The 19,116-nt window shown below is 39.8% G+C and overlaps 2 long non-coding RNA genes across 4 annotated transcripts in view; one reads left to right on the top strand and one right to left on the bottom strand.

Annotated features, from left to right (window-relative positions):
* The window catches only part of LOC309634623, a 360,017-nt gene that overhangs the window by 106,671 nt on the left and 234,230 nt on the right, over positions 1 to 19,116 (top strand). The window lies entirely within an intron of this gene.
* LOC309634612 overlaps positions 1 to 19,116 on the bottom strand; it is a 181,463-nt gene that overhangs the window by 62,243 nt on the left and 100,104 nt on the right. The window lies entirely within an intron of this gene.

Below are 19,116 nucleotides of genomic sequence, written 5' to 3'. Positions count from 1 at the left end.
TGGTTTATACTACATGGAATCTCAGGGAAAAAATAGTGTGATCAGGTTCACAACACACATAGAGAGAATCAAAAAGAAATGCTAATTATAGAAAGAGAAAAGTGTGTGTAATTGCATGTGTATGTATATCCATATATATGTACGTAACATCTACTTGTACCTTTAGTATATGTCACCTGCAAAGGTCACAATGTTGCAAATAAGCATCACTTCAAACTTAAACCTCCTGTGTTACTTGGATCCCCAAGCTTTGAGTTTTCTAAGCTCTGCCCAATCTAACAGCAGGTGCACACAAAGAAAATAAGAAAGTTTTGCAATAAACAGTATTGCTTTGAGTTCTTTTAGAAACATCTATAGAGGAACTGCTTTAAGTAACAAAACAAAACAAAAAATTCTTTCAAACACATAAGTTTCAAATAGGTTTACAAATGGGGATAACAATCCTATCTACTAAGGTCTCCTTAAACTATGAAAGATGTCATCATCATCAAAAATTTCAAAATATCTTGTTTAGAAATTGAGCTATAGAAATTGTGACAGTTTTGCATTTAAACTGTTCTTAGTAATATATCTTAATATAACTAATTTTAATAATTTCTATTTGGTTGCAGAAATAGAGACACAGACGTAGAGAACAAATGTATGGATACCAAGGGGGGAAGGCTGGTGGGATAGACATATATACACTACTATGTATAAAATAGATAACTAATGAGAACCTACTGTATAGCACAAGGAACTCTACTCAGTGCTCTGTGGTGACCTAAATGGGATGGAAATCTAAAAAAGAGGGGATATATGTATACTTATAACTGATTCACTTTGCTGTACAGCAGAAACTAACACAACATTGTAAAGCAACTATACTCCAATTTAAAAAAATAAAATAAAAAAATAATAATTTCTGTTCAGTCACCTGAGGTCAGTGGCTTTAATCTCTATTTTAACAGTTATAACTGAGAATTTTAAAGTACACTTCCTTAGATTTCATTTCAAAGACATAAAGTAATACCAACTGAGCTTTGTGGCTTATTTTATAAGAAATTATGTAACAAACAACCTTGAAGATGGCAAGAAAAAATATTTTAATTAGCAATATTTGATATGAGAGAGCAAAGCCTGATTATAGTGAGAGAACACTGTCCCATTGTTTGACACTCTTGATGCTACAGTTTATGTATAAAGTGAGTCAGAAACAATAACAAAACTACTAATCCCATGGAGTGTTTTCAGAGTGTACATTTTCTGATTAATTAAGGACCTTTTTAGATTATAGGGAAGAGTCCTAGAAAGACAATAAAAAAGAAAGACTTTAAATCAGGGTTTCCTTGGTTTTATTCTTTGTACCAGTTTTGATACTAAATCATGCTCATTTTGTCCCCAGAGATATTAAGTTAGTTTTTCATCCTTTTGTGAACTACCCACATACATTTTCCCACTGTGTTCTGGACATACTCTGTGTCTTAGTTCAGACTGGGTGGCTTAAACAACAAGCATCTATTTCTCATAGTTCTGGAGTCTAGGAAGTCCAAGACCAAGGTGCCAGCAGGTCTGGTGAGAGCCCTATTTCTGGCTTGTAGACAGCTGTCTTCTCGTACATATCCTCATATGGTAGAGAGCAGAGAGAGGAAGCAAGCTCTCTTCTTATAAGGGCACTAATGCCATGCATACGGGCTCCACACTCATGACCTAATTACCTCCCAAAGGCCCCACCTCCTAATACCATCACATTGGGTTAGGATTTCAACATATTAACTTGGGATGCATATAATCATTCAGTCCATAACACCCTACATTATTTTTATTTTATTTTAGGCTGCCTTAAAAAGACGCCTAAAGCCCGTAAGGGGCTAGCACCATGGAGACTTGCCAGATCTGCTTAGTGAATCTCATCCACCCCTGTCACCTCAGAAAGCCTGCCAGGAAAGCTGGAATGTTCGCATCTTTCATCTTGCCACCTTTATGTCTTCTTGTGCCTGTTTGTTCCTCCAGAGAGAGACCTTCCCTAGACCTCTGCAGAGGCTGCCAACATTCCTCTCCAGGAGGTCAGCTTGTACTGTGAGGGGTCACTAACTCTTCCGTTCCCTGAGTCAACCTGGGTGATAGCCCCTCCAGACCCTGTGATGTCACCCCTTTAATTCCTCACAAGCTTGGGAGCCTCAGGAGAGACTGAGATTCAGGAGCACTTACACAGCCAAATAACACGCTGCAAAGCTTTGCCTCAGCATCCTAGCCCCAGGGCCTGAACAGCTCTTTTATACTTGCGAGATCTCCAGGGTCTTGGAGATCTGATGGAGATCCACACTCCATACCATGCTCCCAAGGGGTGGCTGCAGCAGTAGCCCTGAGGCATTAACCAGAAGGTGGCTTCCCAGAAGCCACTGTCCCCACGGGCAATCTCTATGAGGAGGGTTTTCTTTTTTTCATAAACATTAGTTTTTGAATTTCTTAACTCTGCAATTTTTCCAAATTTTTCAAAATTTTCTATTCCTTTATCTCATTTTGTCTTTAGAAAGAAAATGAAGAAGGCAACTTTCGATATTTGTAAATATTGATTCCCCAGATACCTAATGGAGATTTTGAGGATAGCTGTTCAGTTGATTTGATAAAGCCCATGAGGAAGTGACCAGAAGTGACCTGACACTAGAGAAGAAGTATCTCCAAACTTCTGACTTGTCACTTTCCAAGCTCCTAGGAGACGTACCGATCATAGCCATAACAATATAGAGACAGGAAAGAAGTTCATTTGGGTCACGGACTAGTCAGATCAGTTTCCAAGCAGGGCACTGTATTACCACCACATTTTTAAAACATGCATTGACTTTCTGTACTTGAGGAACAGATTTTCTTTTCCGGTTTCCAACAAGCCCCAAATGAGCAGCCATGGACTTTCTATCTTCTCATTTAGCCTATTCTGCATGCCTCTTAAAGTACAAGTCTTCTCCGGGGCTTGAGAGTTTACCAGCAGCTTCTCTTTGGCGCTAAGAGCCACACTGCAAGAGGTTTGGGTTCCCTTACACTTTCAATAAATTTATGTCCAGCTTTCCTTTGGCTTAATCCTTTTCCCCGACCTCTGGTTATCCATACTATTTGACCACACCCTAACCGAGCTGTTATCTGCAGGACATACTGCATTCGGTAAGTTCATAATCTATTATAATTACAGTGGTTTGCATATCATGATAACTCAAACTCACGTAAGAAGTCTCTGGAACACCTTATAAAACAGCAAGTGACAAGATCCCTACCCTGAGGCACTTACAATCGAGGTATATAGGTCAGTCAAAAATTAGAGTGGCTAACAAGTAAAGCAGAGTTGCAGAAAATTGTTCAGGAAATGAACATTAGAAAGATGTAAAAAAAAGAGACGACTGGATATGTAAATGACAGCTACATTTTCTGTGAGTAATATAAAAACAAAGCATGAAAATAAATATATGTATATAAAAAAAACAATAGTCCCAGAAGCTGACACAAGGGTAAAAGCTATGAAATGAAGTAGAAGATCAAGCTGGATTCCAGACTGTGCAGAGTCCCAATGAGAGCAAAATCACTGAATTCAATTTAGAAAAAGAACTAAGTTAAAGAAGCATGTCACGGAGCAGAGTGACATCTTATTTGTAGGAAGAAAAAATAGCATGCCTGACACAGAGATTTAGATAAATTTTTAATGTAAAAATTTAGAAGTTGAAAATTCACAGTTCCAAATAGATTTAAAATTGCTTTTACCTCATTGTAATAAAATTTTAGATAACTGTTCATTGTTCACATTTCATAGATGGTGGTATATATCTAAGGTAACAAGGAAACATTAATGGAATCAAAATCACCATAAGATTTTATATAGTTTTTTTCTCTCAATTGTTCAAAATCCCTTGGTAACTAGAAGACATACTCTCCTTTGGATTTTGTTTTTAAAATTATTTTAAAATAATTGTTCTACATCAGATTGTACATGTTTTAGCTTGGAAAGTCAGCTGCCTTTTTATTCTTTTTGTTTTACAGATGACAATTTCAGACTTTGGCACTGGGTGTCTTTCTTTTTTTTCTTTACTTTCAATTATCCCACACTGAAGTTGGCAGGAAAACCAAGTAGATAGTTTATAAACACAGATAAAGTGCCACAGAGTAAATAACACACTATGAGAACACCCAGCAATTTACTGTTGAAATCCAGAGTAAGCATGTGAAAGCTGGTCGGCTCCATGATGGCTCTCCTCTTCTGAATTGATGATTTGCTTGGCTCTGTGTGTCTAAGGCGGTGCTGCAAGGGCGTGGGTCAGGTGGGACCACGACCCTCCCCTGGGCTGGGAATATTACTCATTAGTAATTACCCTGTGCCTCTCCCCCCAGCACAGAGAGCCTGAGCCAAGCTGGAACTGGCTTTGTTGGGGTGGAAAGGGGGAGGGGGAGTGGATTTTCTCAGTTTGCCTCTGGCGATGATGGCGCTACCCCTCCTGGCTCCCCTGTCTGTGATTTCCCAAAGGAGAGTCACATTTTTCTAGCCTTTTCTCTGTGGGGTGAGGAATGAGTTTCCCCACAAGTCTCCTCTGGCCACTGCAGAGACCTGCCAAAAACGGGTCATTTCCTCTCAGTGTGTCAGGAACCAGTGCTTTGGCTCTGGTAGGAAAGTCTCAGAATCACTTGTTACACCTAGGAGAGCTGACCATTTAGCCAATACCTAAGATGATCTAACATGAAGAAGACCCAAAAGATCACAGTTATGCGCTGAATTGTGTCCCCTCCAAATTCACAGATTGAAGTCCTAACACCCAGTACCTTAGAATGGGACATTATATAGACAGAGGGTTTTTACAGAGGTAATCAAGATAAAGTGAGGTCACTAGTGTGAGCCCGAATCCAATAGGACTGGTATCTTCATAAAAAGGGGAAATTTGAACACAGAGACACACACAGAGGGAAGACGACATGAAGAGACAGGGAGAAGACGGCCATCCACAAGCCACAGGCGGAGGCCTGGAAGAAATCCTTTCCCTCGCAGCCCTTAGAGGGAACCAACCCTGCCAACACCTTGCTTCAGACATACAGCCTCCAGAACTGTGAGACAATATATTGATATTTCCATTGGTTAAGCTGCCCAGTCTGTGGTTCATTGTTACAGCAGCCCTAGAAAACCAATACAATCACTAAATACAAAGGTCACCTAATACAACTCTCTTGACTGTAGCCGAGGAACCCTTGGCAGAGAGATAGAAAAGGAGCTGCTCTTGTCACACAGCCTGTCAGCATCAGTTCCAGGAGTGGATCCCTGTTTCCTGACACCGAATTCGGTGTGCCTCACCGCCCCAGGTGAGTGACCTCACCATCAGGAGGTCATTGAAGGGTCACTTTAATCAGTAGAGGTCACACTGAAGGACCCACACTCACTCAGCAACTCCGCACCACGATGGGAGCCGAGTGTGGACGGACCCAAGTGTCCACCAAGAAGATGGATCCTCTGAGCTCTCAGCACTTCACTCGCCTTCGTGAGGTGAAGCACCCACAGCAACGGCCCTTTGGGGTAAATCGCGAAACGATGGAGCCGTGGGGGAAGCTTTTAAAATAAATGTACCCATGGTTTATTTTCACACTCCTATTTCAGACCCGCAACTCCAGGGCCCAGGACTAATCTTCCACCAGCATAATGTAAGCAGTCTTTTTTCACCCTCTCCAACTCAGTGTGGGAGGCCATGGAGGAAGCTTGTTCCAGGGATCTGGAGGATGAACGGTCCAAGAGGAAAAGCTGCTCTGAGGGGTGACCAGATCTCACATCCAACACCTGTCTGCAACTTCACACAATCAGTCTGTAAGGTGGGCAAGTAAGAGGTCAGGCACCCAACACTGCTCTAGGGCAAACAAGAGTAGCATCTTTGTGTGTCTGCTGCCCTGCCATGTGCTATATTCAGTATAGTCTTTTTCTCTAATTTATTAGGAAGAAATTTCTTAGTAGTGACATATTTGAACTGGGAAGCAACAGAAGTTTTTACATGACTACCATCTACCTCTTTTGACAAGGGGAATCTTAATCTTAAGTTCATGAACTCCCTGATGAGGAAAAAAAATCACATCTTTATTTTTGATAACCTCTAACTAATCTTTAGCATTTCCTTCTACTTTGAATGTAGGCAATAAAGCAGTGGTATTAGCAATACCGATAATAGAAATAGAAATCAGAAATAGAAATCATTAACACAATCACAGATACATCAATTGTTAAGGCTATCAAATTTTCATTTATGCTCATCACAGCATTGAAATGTTGGTAGTTATTACATCTACCATTCAGTATTATCATTTTATATATTCATTAAAAAAGGCAGATATTACATTTTTCCTTCGGTAACTGCGTTTCAGTATAATTGATTTTTGGTAATCCTATGTGTTTTATTTATGCATGTATAAACACTATCCTAAGAAAGGAGTCATAGACTTACCAGACACCCTGTGGGGTCCATGACAAAAAGTTAGGAACCCTCACTGTGGCAGCAAGCACAGTCACTGGGAAAAACGTGATTGGCCAGAACTGTGGATGTTCCAGCATGTCATTTATAATTAGAAAAGAATAAAAAGATCCACAGTACACTACTGAATCATGGGAATCTGATTAAAAATGCAGATAGTAGGGGAAGGTTGGGTGGGGGAGGGATAGAGTGGGAGTTTGGGATTAGCAGATGCAAACTAGTATATATAGAATGGATAAACAACAAGGTCCTACTGTGTAGTACAGGGAACTATATTCAGTATCCTTTGATAAGCCATAATGGAAAAGAATATGAAAAATGTATATATACGTATAACTGAATCACTTAGCTATACAGCAGATACTAATACAACATTGTAAATCAACTATACGTCAATTAAAAATTTTTTTTAATTAAAAACAAAAAATAAAACAAACAAACAAAAAACAATGCAGATAGTTATCCCGGAGAGTTGAGTTCAGGTAGTCCTGGGTGGAGTTTGTTTGTTTGCTTGTTTGTTTTTTAAAAGAGATTTTGAAGCAGGTGGTGTGAGGCCCACACTTTGAAAAACACAGATGTTGATGTTCTCCTAACCTAACCATTTTATGTTAACACATACCTATCCTGGATTATTTCTTTTTCATCCCTGGCTTCTAAATCCATGATTAAGTTAACATAAGCAAAAATTTCTTTTACTTTTTTACTTTACTTTTGGCAGCAAAAATAATTTTAAAAGTATTTTCACAAGTAACACGGTTTAGAATAGAATTTATGTTTCAGCACTTTTCAAAGATAGAGGCAAACAACGTCAAAAAGAGAAAAGTTAAAGAGGCATACACAGGTCAGGGACCTAAAAGGGATTAATATCTTTTTTGAGCATAATGTACTTTGCTGATGTGAAAGATGAAGGAACCAAAGGCTGTAATGCTTGCAGGCTTGTCTAGCTCTTTGAAAGTTTGCTTTTGCAAATTCTTCTACCTTTCTTGAGTTACATGATTCATCTTGTGTTCACATTGACAGCTGACTGCCATTTTGCCAAGAAGTTGATAGAATTTGCAAAGCAGTAATTGACATCTCTCCTGGAGAGGTACACAGCCCTTAAGTGATGGTGGCTTTAGTTAGCGGCCCTGTAAACTCGGCTCAAGTGTTCCAAGTAAACAGACTAATTACAATAGCCCTGGAAGGACCAGCATGTTTGCTCTGGGCGTGAAGCAAGCATCCTCTTCTCAAAGCTACTGCAGGACCTTGGAGGCCTCTTAGCTCAGCAGCTACTATAGTATGAAGTACCAGAAAACACAAAATAAGCTTTAAAAAATGATTTGCATAGTGTGTATTTTTTCACCCTGGTCCGTTTCAACTGCATATCATTGTATCTGGGACAAAAATGCATCCAGCTAGTAAAAAATTTAAATTGTAAAAGTTTTCCCAACTTACTTTATTGGTAGCTTTATTATAGACCTTATTAGAGCCTACCTTGTACTCTCTCCCCCTGGACTGAAAGCCCCTGGAGGGTAGGAATATCATTTCAGGGCTGGCCTGGCTCAGAGCTTTCCTGATGCAGCTCTTGATGTTGGAGACCTTTCCACAGCAGGGGCTTACGTGGAGCAACTCAAGGACCTTACTGTGATCTGTCCTCCTGGCCCAGCGTCTCTACTCATCAGGGCTGGGGCCTGGGCTGGAGTCCTGGCTCTGCCACTTACCAGCTATATGACCTGACTTTAGGCCAGTAAGTTACTAGAGATTTCCAAACCTCAATTTCCTTGTCTGTGTAAAGGAGATAATAAGGGCCTCTTCCTCTCAGATTTGTTGTGGGGATCACAAGAGAGAGATGATGTGTGTGAAGCACTTAAGACAGCACCTGGGAAGTGCTCAGGAATTGTTAGCTACTATTATTTTCAACCAAAAACATGGACAAAACATGAAAATGATGCTACTGTGAAATCTTGAACCAAGGAAGCCTCAGATAATGGCAGTCAACACTCTGAATAATAGAACCACATGACAGAGTAGCTCTTAGCCAGGGCCACTCATCAGAATCACCTGGAGAGCTTTCTCAGTGTTCTAATAAGCCAGAGTTGCTGGGAAGCTGTGAGAAACCCCCCGCCTTTTGAACACTTATCTTTTTGTGATAATGACCCTGGAGCAGTATTTCTGGGCAGATGGTGCTGGGAGAGTCTGGGATCTACAAGGCCTCTGGGAGCCGCAGATGGGGTCTCCTAAGAACAGTTAATAGCTTGCTGCTCGTTTACAGAAGAGTCCATGTTAGCAGGTCTTTTCAACTGGTCTTTTATATTTCAATTCTTTTTTTCTTTTCAGATTCATATTTACAAGCAAGAGATAAGTCACAGAATTCCCCTGTAAAAGATGATTTAAAAACTCTGCATTCCATATTCACTTAAAAATGATCAAAATGGCAAATTTTATGTCATGTATGTATATATCTTGCTACAATTTAAAAAAAATAATGTAATATGCCAAAACCCAATATACTTTAAATGGGTGCATTGTATGATATGTGAATTATATCTCAATAAAGCTGTTTTTAAAATCTCTATTCAAAATAGGGGAAAAAAATTTCAATCATTTTTGCATGAAAGAGGCCCCAACAAATGTCTTTGTCCTCAGTAGCTAGAACTCATAACTAACTTCCTCTATGCATGTTTTCAGCCAAAGCAAAGCTTTTGATCCCTTGGGACTCAGGGATTTTTCCTTAGAAAATGGTAACTTAGGTCTCCTAAGAAGAAGAAAGAGGGGAAAGAGAAGAAGGCGGAGAAAAAACTAAAAATAAATATGTAATTATAAGGTGTTTCTTCCTATCTAACTCAGTAATCCTATTTTTATCATTAGGAAATAGCAAAATAGCTCTTTTGCCATTATTCTTCTCCAATCTCCTTTTTTCCCTTAATCTTGCTTTCTCTTCCCTGAAATAATAAGGTTCTTCCTTGGGATGCCCTTGGGGAGGACAGAGCCTTTGCATCAACCCCCCACTGCAGCTTGCCCTTTCCTCAGTCACACATAAGATTGTTCTTCTTATCTGCCTCCAACAAAGTCACACGAAGGTGTGAGGGGTTATCAAAAAGAAGCATCTCTGTATATGTATATGTATAACTGATTCACTTTGTTATAAAGCAGAAACTAACACACCATTGTAAAGCAATTATACTCCAATAAAGATGTTAAAAAAAAATTACTAGCAAGGCAACGCCATATCCTGTTTAATATTATTTAACCAGTAGCAAGGAGAGTCTTGCATATAATAGGCCTCCAATAAATATCGGCATGATCACCATTAAAAAAAAAAAAAAAAAAAAAAAAAAGAAGCATCTCTGGGAAAGTTAACTACAGTGAATTAACTTTCCCAGAGATGCTTCTCTTTGAAAAGTTTAGCTCCTTACCTGAAATGGATGACCGTCTGGGGGCTGTATATATCCAAGGTAAATTTGATCAGATGGGCTTTTCCATCCAACTCAGATATAACCACAGTACACTGTGTGTGTGTGTGCCAGAGGCTGTCACCATCTATCTTTCCCTTGGAGTTAAAATCCTCCATTCCAGGTGGATGCCACTGAGGTGAATGATGTAGTTGCCCTTGCCTTCAAACTCAGTCTGCTCAACCTGAAGATGGTATTTTGGAAAATTTGTCTCACTGGAGAAACAGCAAAGCCATTTGTAGAGCATGTGTCCATGTCCTTCACTGTTTACAAAGCAGGGATGGAAGATTAAAAGTTTTTTAAATGCATTGCACTCAGAAAGTACCGCTTTAGTGTTTTAAAGGTTAAGAGATTCATCTATGGTCAGCTGGTCAACTAATGGCCAACAGAGCTGGAAATGGAAACACCCAGTTACTCAAGTCCTCAAATCACTGCCTGGGCTTTAATCTCCTTATCTGTCTGTTAAGGTTGAGAAGCCAAGAAAGAGATTATATGACTTTCAAGGTCCTTCCTAGGTCTATGACTACAGTTTTACATCAGGGAAAGTCTCATTAGCATAGTGACAAATTAACCAACATGGCCCCACCTAAGGGTGACTCAGGATCATTCTGCTTTTTTTTATCTAGGGTAGTGGGTAGAAGATTCCTCCCTCTTCTGAATACAATATTAGATATACAAATGCACAGATCAGAATCTGTGATCATCATAGAAAAACATCCAAGGAGTGACTCAAATGTGTGTAGTCTTATATAATGATGTCATTGTACCAATGGCAGATTGAGAATGGCTAGGCAGTAGGGCGTGACAATCTGGTTGTTAGCTGAGAATGGGCATTACAGTCAGCTTTTCTTTCTCCCAGCAACCCCCGTGGTGGTCTCACTTGCATCAGGAGAACAGGAGTCACGTTCTCCATTTGCTGCTTGAGAAAGAGCACAGGCTTTGGAATCAGCCCACCCTCCACTGATCTCTTGTAAGTCAGAACCCTTACTTGAAATAGCCCAAATCTCTCCCACCAGTCCCCCATCCATCCTCTCTTTTACTCATACTTATCTTTTGAGCTTCCCTACTAGTGTTTCCACCTCACCTTCCCTTCCTTTGGCGCCCCTCCAGCCCCTACACAGATCTCACTGCACCCTGTGCCTCCCTACTTCTCCCTTGGGAGGTAGTGACTATTACTATCTTCATCTTATGGAGGAGGGAGCTGAGGCACAGAGCTAGTCTAGTGATATTGACTTGAAACAGTAGTGGGGATTTCGAAGTGAAAGAAAGTGTGATGAGGCTGGAGAAATAAGGAGGTTGACCCAGAGGGCAGGAAAGGGGAAGAGACTTTCTTCTTATTGCCTTTTCTCCACAGCAAGGCCCACTTGCCCTGGAACTCAGGATCCCTGGAAGGACTCAGTCAGTCAGTTAAGAAATCACTGAAGGTACATCCTTTATGTTGCACAGCCCAGCTTAAAATGAGGATTTGGCAGTTTGCTGCTGATTCCACACTTTTTTTGCATCATTCAAGGGGTTCAGAGGCTGCTTTGGGCACACATGTTATGGAGACAGACTCATGTGGCTCAGTTCTGTGCCTCTTGCTGTCGATATTCCCTGAGATACGAGGAGCATAGCAGCCCTTGGGTGATATTTTCCCAAACTACCATAAAATATAGGTTTGTAACTTGAAGGGAAAACCCACCGCACATGTTTCGTATGTGAACCCAAAATTATACCTCATCCGTGGTCCTTAGGTATTCAATTAATATACATAATTTTCATTTATGAAATCCTGGCGATGATTGAACTGAGAAATGAATTAGCTTCTTCCTGTTGTATCATCTTTGTTTGAATACTGACCCTGCCACTTTCAAAATGTGTAACCTGTACTAATTACTTAAACTTTCTGAGCCTCAGTTTTCTTACATGCACAATGAGGATAAAAATAGTTTCTGCTTCTAGGTTGGAAAAATTAAATGAGTTAATACATATAAACTGCCATAGTAACATTCAAATATTGCTGTTATTTTGTTGTGTATTAAACATACATTTATTGAGTATCTTAGTACTGTCCAGGTACCAGTGGTATGTTAAGCCCTAGGAATACGCAGATGAATATTTTCCTTATTAAACCTTCCAAGTTTAAAATTTTTTTCAGAAGATTTACTAAGATATAAACAATGATGCCAGATAACAGGAATTAGAAGTAGATAAGATAGATAAGGCCAAGGGAAGAAGAAGGGGCAAACTTGGAGGCAGGAAAACTTCCCTGAAGGGTCACATACTTGCTAAGGGTGGGCCACCTTTCTGGCTCTGGACTTCCCTGCAGCCAACAGGAAGCTGCAAAGTTGAACAAGACGAGATTTCCGACCTCAGGGAGCTCTGAGTCTAGTTGAGGAAACAGATGTGTAAACAAACAATTACGGTGCAATGTGATGAATGCAAAAGTGGAAGTTCTCTGGCAGGCTTTACAGAGGAAGTGATATTTGAGATTGGTTTTCAAGGATGGAGAGGGTTATAGATACTAACCAGGAAACAGGACAGCACATACAAAGGCTTGGAGCCTTGAAGAGCCCTGTTGTCAGCTTGGAAAACGGGGTAAAATTTATTAGTCTCATCAGAGAAGTTCTAGAAGGCATCCAGGTGCTTAATAATTTTTTTTTCCCATGAAATGACAGGGCTCATGCTAAGTGTTCCATGCCAGCAAGAACAATAAACACAGCTTTAAAGAAATCACAGTGAAGTTTAAAAATCAGGCAAAATGCCAAGGAAGGAAAAGAAAAGCAGCCTCAAAACTCTACCTCTCTCACTATATGTCCACTAAGATTTGGATTTCCTCAGGAATCTGTTGGGAAGGAGAGGGTTCTATGCTTAGATATAAATATTTAGCAATTCACTGTCATCTAAAAACAGCATCAGAAACAGAGAACTAACAGGATAGAATTTTGGAACGGTGTCAGATCATTAGAAATCAAAGAAAAGAAGCATAAGTAATTTAAAAAAAAAATAACCGGATAGTGGTAAAGCCGAGATGAGACCACTTTCCTACTTTCATTTTGAGTCTCTTTCCAGCTGACCACGTGGATTCACCCAATAATCAAGTACATTACAATGTTTTCAAAATTCTTCCAGCTTGACATAAACGTGTCCTCACATCTACAGATACCCAATTCAAAAATAACTTATTTTCAAAGAAGAACAAATGACTGAAACTTGACAGAAGTTTTCTTTTTGCACATTGCCATGCCATTGACCCCACTGGCTTAAACTGTCTTCCCAGAAATCCTTTATCTTCTTGGTTGATTAATGATCTTTTAGCAGTGAATCCTAACACCGTATTATGGGCTGGTTCCATCTGGCTCTCAATCAAGAGACTGAGAACAAATTGAGAACAAATCTGGTGAACAAATTGTAAGATAAATGGTCAGGACTAGGGCAACACAGGTAAGTATGGGATGTGTATCTTTGGTAACTCCCAACTTCCTTCTCAGTTTTGGGGGGTGTTTTTTCTCTCCCCCTGAGATATCAATTACACATTGCCCAACAGCTGCCCAAAGCCTCCACTTTCACTTTTCACCCTTATGAACATCAAACACTCTCCATTATTATTAGCAGTATTAACATATACTACTATACAGTGTAAAAAATCCTTTCTATTATCTCCTTCAAGCCATAAGACAAGCAAGGATTACTACCGGGACACACGCACAAGGAAGCCAGGAGCAGGAAGCCTGAAGGACCTGGCCGTTAGCACATGGTCTAAGTAGCACTGGTGTTCCCATCTTCACGGCCCTTTGCCCCTTATCCTCGTTCTACAAAAGTAGCCCTTATTCTACGCCCTACTTTCACTCCACATTAAAATATCCATAGCTTAGCTAAGTCATTCAGGAGACTCTTAAGATAAGGAGGTACAGCTTAGTTTCAAATCCATTCTCTACCACATACCCAATTGCCTAACCTCTCTGAATCTCAGCGGTCTCATGTGTACACTGGGTTCATATATAATTTCTTGTTACAATGAGCGTATATTCATTCACCATCTCTGCAACTTAAAACATTTGAATACAAATATAAATAATAAATAAGTGACGGTTCATTGAGATGTCATGTGTAAAGTAGTTGGCAGAGAATAGGTCCCAAATGTTTGCTCTCCTCCTGCCCTGAGCAGTTCCAGTACCTCGTTAACAAGACTGATAAGCTTCGCTATGACACATTTGTTGCACAAAGATGTCCACAACTGAGTGACTTTCTAGCTGGTGGAATCTGTGAGAAATAAGCTCACCTGCATTCCCTCTTACCCTGTCCTCTCTGCTGGGAGGAGGGTTGGCCTAGGGGACTGCCTACGGGGAAGAGTGCACTGGGATTGGGTTGATCTCTGGGCAAAGGAGCGAAGTAGGGTACATTGGCCTTTCCTGTCCTTTCACTTTCCTCTCTGATTACCTTCTCACATTTGGGTTTTTCCCCTCCACCCACTCTACCTACTTTCCTAGATCCTGTATTTTAGCCTTCCCCTTGCAAACTAATAATTACAAGTTTGTCCGTTTTTAAGGCTAACCATTCCACTGCATTAAATATCCCATGTGCCAAGAATATATATTTGGTTTCTATCCTTTAATGCCTAGTCGACAACTAACTATAAATGCTGAATCTAGGGTTTAGTATCGTAACTAATATATATATATATACATATTTAAACTTGGCCACAAATAATTCTTTATAGCTAATGATTATAGGTACAGAGCTTCAAGACTCATTCTCTTTCAAAAGGAATATATCCTTCTACTTCAAGAATGTTCAATAGCTTTTATTTATCATAGATAATTATTCTGGTCTCTCCACCCTGGGATGGCAGTCAGGAAGCTGTACTCTGCTGTGTGCTAAGGCCAGGATTTTTACTGATACTTCCAAGGCATTATGACTTTCATTAAACAGCAAGGCCCCTCATCTTCCAGAGAACACAGGGACGCATAAACAAACATGCCAGTGAGTATGTGTACACAAGAACACACACACACACACACACACACTGACCTTGAAATAAGATTTCCTCCTTCCTCTGATTGAAATATATTTCCCCAAAGTGGAAAAGTCAGAGAAGGGAAAGTATTTTTTTTCCATTTGGTGGTTTTTAGTGATTGTCAATTAAACCTTAACTTTGATGAATAATGCAATGCTATGTCTAGTTCTATCTAAATATCATATATCTAAACTTTTTGTAGATGTATATTTTTATATACACATAACCTGAGGAGAACCTATCCAGATCTAAAAAGAGTTGGATCATTCTTTGTGATTTTTAAATATGGAAGAATTGACTCCAAATCTATGACCTGTCTAAATCTATGCTGTCCAAAATGGTAGCTACTGCCCACATATGGCTACTGAACACTTGTCTGAGTAAATATAAAATACATACTCTAAGTATTGAATACACAGTGGGTTTTGAAGATCTAATATGAAAAGGAATATGTAATATTATAATCTTTATATTAATTACATGCAAAAATGATAAAATTTTGGATATACTGGGTAAAATAAAATATATTATTAAAATTAATTTCACCTGTTTCCTTTTCCTTCTTAATGCCTGTGTAGCTTAAACTTGTAGGCTGCATTATATATCTATTGGACAGCACTAGTCTAGATGTTAATTTGGTGCTGAAAAAGGAATGTTTTCTTATTCTAGAGTATATGGGGCTAGCTGAGAAATAATCTCCAAGTGGCCATGTAACATCTGACATATCATATATTCACTTGCCTATTTGTTCATTATATCCCTCTCTTCCCCCACTAGAAAATAAAGTTCATATAAATAAAACTTTATGGTCTGTTAACCCACAGTGTGTGAAATAACTGAAAATTCAAAATGCATCTGCCCTCCTCCTTTATGAGCAAAGCTTTGTAGGAAGGCTTTTCAGCTTTTGCCCTTTGAGACCTGTGGGTTTCCTGCATGTGGATGCATGCCATACAGCAGTTGTGTGAATGGTGCCGTGCCGGAGTCTGACCACCATCAACTTCTTGGAAAAACTGCCACCTGTCACAGAGTGTCTGAGAAATCTGGGGGCCAACTTTGGAGATTGTGATTCAGTTTTGGTTTATGGCTTTCCCACTGTTCCCTTCTTTCCTCCTTCCTTTCTGGTGCTTAAGCCAAAACCCTCCAAGTTATTCTTGACCCTTCTCTCACTCTCCACTTCTAGTTCATTAGCAAATCCTGTTGGCTCTTCCTTCAGAATATTCCAAACTCTGCCACTGCCACCTTGGCCCAAGTCACCTGCATCTATGTAAATGGAAGTCAGATCATGGCGTTCCTCCCTTTAAGAGCATCCGATATCTCTACTCCTGTCAAAGTAAAAGTTCTTACAATGACTTCAAAGGCCTATCTCACTCCCAGATTACAGCTCTCAATCCCCTAATGTTCTCCCACTGGCCCACTCTGTTCAAGCCTTACTGGTTTCAACGTTGTTCCTCACACCCCAGGCATGCTCCTGCCTCAGGGCCTTTGCACTTCCTGTTCCTGTTGCTTGGAATGCCCTTCCTCCAAATCTTTGCCTGGCTTGTTTCTTCACTTCTTTCAAGTCTCTGTTCGAATGGCATGTCTTCTTTGACCACTTGTGTAAAATACCATCCTCCCCCGTTACTTAATTCATTTTTCTCCATAGATCTTATCAGCATCTGACATATCATATATTTACTTATTTGTTTGTCTATTATGTCTCACCATGAGAACTTTAGGTTCAGAAGAGTGAGGATTTTGCATTGTTGTATCTCCAGTGCCTAGACATAGCTCATACCATAGGTGCTCGAAGATATTTGTTCAAAGAATGCATGCAAAATAAATATTTTGTAACTAACTCCCATATTTCATACTTTTAAACATTCATACCTACAATTGGCAAAGTACACCAGAGGTTTTCCCAGAACCCTGGAAAACAAACCATTTCTTTTAATATTCTCCCCCTCACTGATAGTCTTATAAATTATTTCATATACAAACTATGTATATATATACACACATATATATAGTAATCTGGTTCAGATTACAATACATATATGAATGCACTCATACATATACAAATTATATATATTCATATATATATATGCTAATCATGCTGTTAAAGTTACATTTACATATTAGACTTCTGTGAGTTAGTTGGAAAAAATAACATGGCTAGACATTTCCACTCTTAACTCATCCTGCTAACTGGACCTGGAGTACCCTTTCATGGATTAGAATTCTATCCATTTTTCGAACTGTACATTTTCTATATTTTAAAGCTCCAAATACCTTTTAAAATACATGTTAATTGTGGGACTTACCTTCTTTTGCCCTGAAACAGAGGTTTTGGGTGAGGTCTCATTTTTTCTTACCTCTGTTTTTTGCAATTAGCCTAGAAGCACCTCAAGAAGGCTCTGTCTTATTCATCTGTATTCCCTGCAGCCGCTAGCACAATTCTTTGTGCATAATAGGTGCTTAATAATATTTGTTGTATAGGATTTAAGTATAAGAATATTTCTATTTAAAAAAAGTTTCATCAATGTTTCTTAAACAAAATTTGAGGCAAACTTTTTAGACAGAAATAATTTCTAAGTTAGAGTCTGAACTATATAAACCGGCTGTGTTTTTTAAAATTTTTATTTGTTTATTATTTTTGGCTGTGTTGGGTCTTCTTTGCTGCATGCAGCCTTTCTCCAGTTGCAGCGAGCGGGGGCTACTCTGCGTTGCGGCGCACAGGCTTCTCATTGCAGAGGCTTCTCTTGTTGCGGAGCACGGGCTCTAGAGCGCGTGGGCTTCAGTAGATGCAACGCGTGGGCTCAGCAGTTGTGGCTCACGGGCTTAGTTGCTCCGCGGCATGTGGGACCTTCCCAGACCAGGGCTCTAACCCGTATCCCCTGCATTGGCAGGCGGATTCTTAACCACTGCGCCACCAGGGAAGCCCCCGGCTGTGTTTTGGTATACTTAAGTTTATCCTGTCAGTTTAAGTTTCCCACTTGGGAGAACTTTCCTCACCTCCACTACCAACATCTCTTTTGGGGGCTTAGCACCTCCAGCCATAGCATCCCTTTAGCCAGTTTATTTACTCTCTTTCTCTCAGAAGATGTTCTGTTTGGTGAAACTTTACTGTACACCACACGGTCACACACAAAGACAGTGTCTAGGGCTGAACCAAATTACTTTCAAATTACCTTCCTTCCTTATCCATCCCTGCCTTAACTAAAGTATGTGTTTTTTATTATTAAAAAAATAAATTCAGCTCTAGAGAAGAACCTATTTCTTTATTTTTATTATTGAAAAGAAGTGAAGGGAAAAAAGCACAACTGTCACACCATCAAGGTCTTCATCTGTTAAAATTGTTCTGCAAGCAGAAAATTTAGGATTTTTTTTTTTTAAGGACCTTCCCAAAATTGCTTCTGCTTAAGAGAAATTGAAAATGATTCCCAGCCACCTCTCATTGTCTTACCCATCATTCAGGCTTTCTAACTTCATGTCATCACCACCTTTAAATGAAACAAGCTTATATGAATGACATGTTACTGGTCTAACTCAAAAAAATCCTTCTTAGACAGGATTTTAAAATGTGTTCTCTCGTTGGGTAAATGCTCAAAGAATACACTGAGGTCTTTTAAGCTTAGCTGGAATCAATTTATTGGGCAAGTAATGAATCTAATTGTTATGCTAGCTTCCATGTCAGCAAAATAACAGATGTAGAGTATAATGGAGGGGAAAAAAAGTTGCTTTGGGATTGCTAGAGCAGGTGCGACATTAAAAAAAAAAAAATCACATGGAACTTTATCAAGTGCATTTGGAAACAGTTGGAAATCAGCCAGGAGGAATGTTCTCCTTCAATCCCTTAGACATCCAGTTGTGGGCTGGGATTAGGCTCCTGAACAGCTGAGTCAGGAGGACACTGACACCTTGTCACTTCTTCAAGCTCTTTATTCCATCCTCACCCTCCAACAAAAGCACCAGAGATTGCCCTCCCCCAACTAGACACACACACACACACACACACAGTCCCACTGCCAGATATGGCTTTCAGAGAACACTAGACAGCGTTGAGTCCAGGCAAGTTACCATGGTTCTCTGGCTATTATTGCATCCAACACATCAGGGAATGGAAAGAAGTGTGCACATGTTCTAAAACGCCCTTTGGGAAAGATCAGTGGGGCTGCATGGGGGACACAATGGCAGGCTTTGTCACAGAGAAAGGATTTGGGCTGGCAGGCAGCAACAGTCCTGCTGGACA

This window comes from Balaenoptera borealis, assembly GCF_965194805.1.
Source record: "Balaenoptera borealis genome assembly, chromosome: 9".
NCBI classification, from domain to species: domain Eukaryota; kingdom Metazoa; phylum Chordata; class Mammalia; order Artiodactyla; family Balaenopteridae; genus Balaenoptera; species Balaenoptera borealis.
The sequence above is the reverse complement of the archived record's forward strand: the minus strand, read 5'-3'. Positions and strand labels throughout refer to the sequence as shown.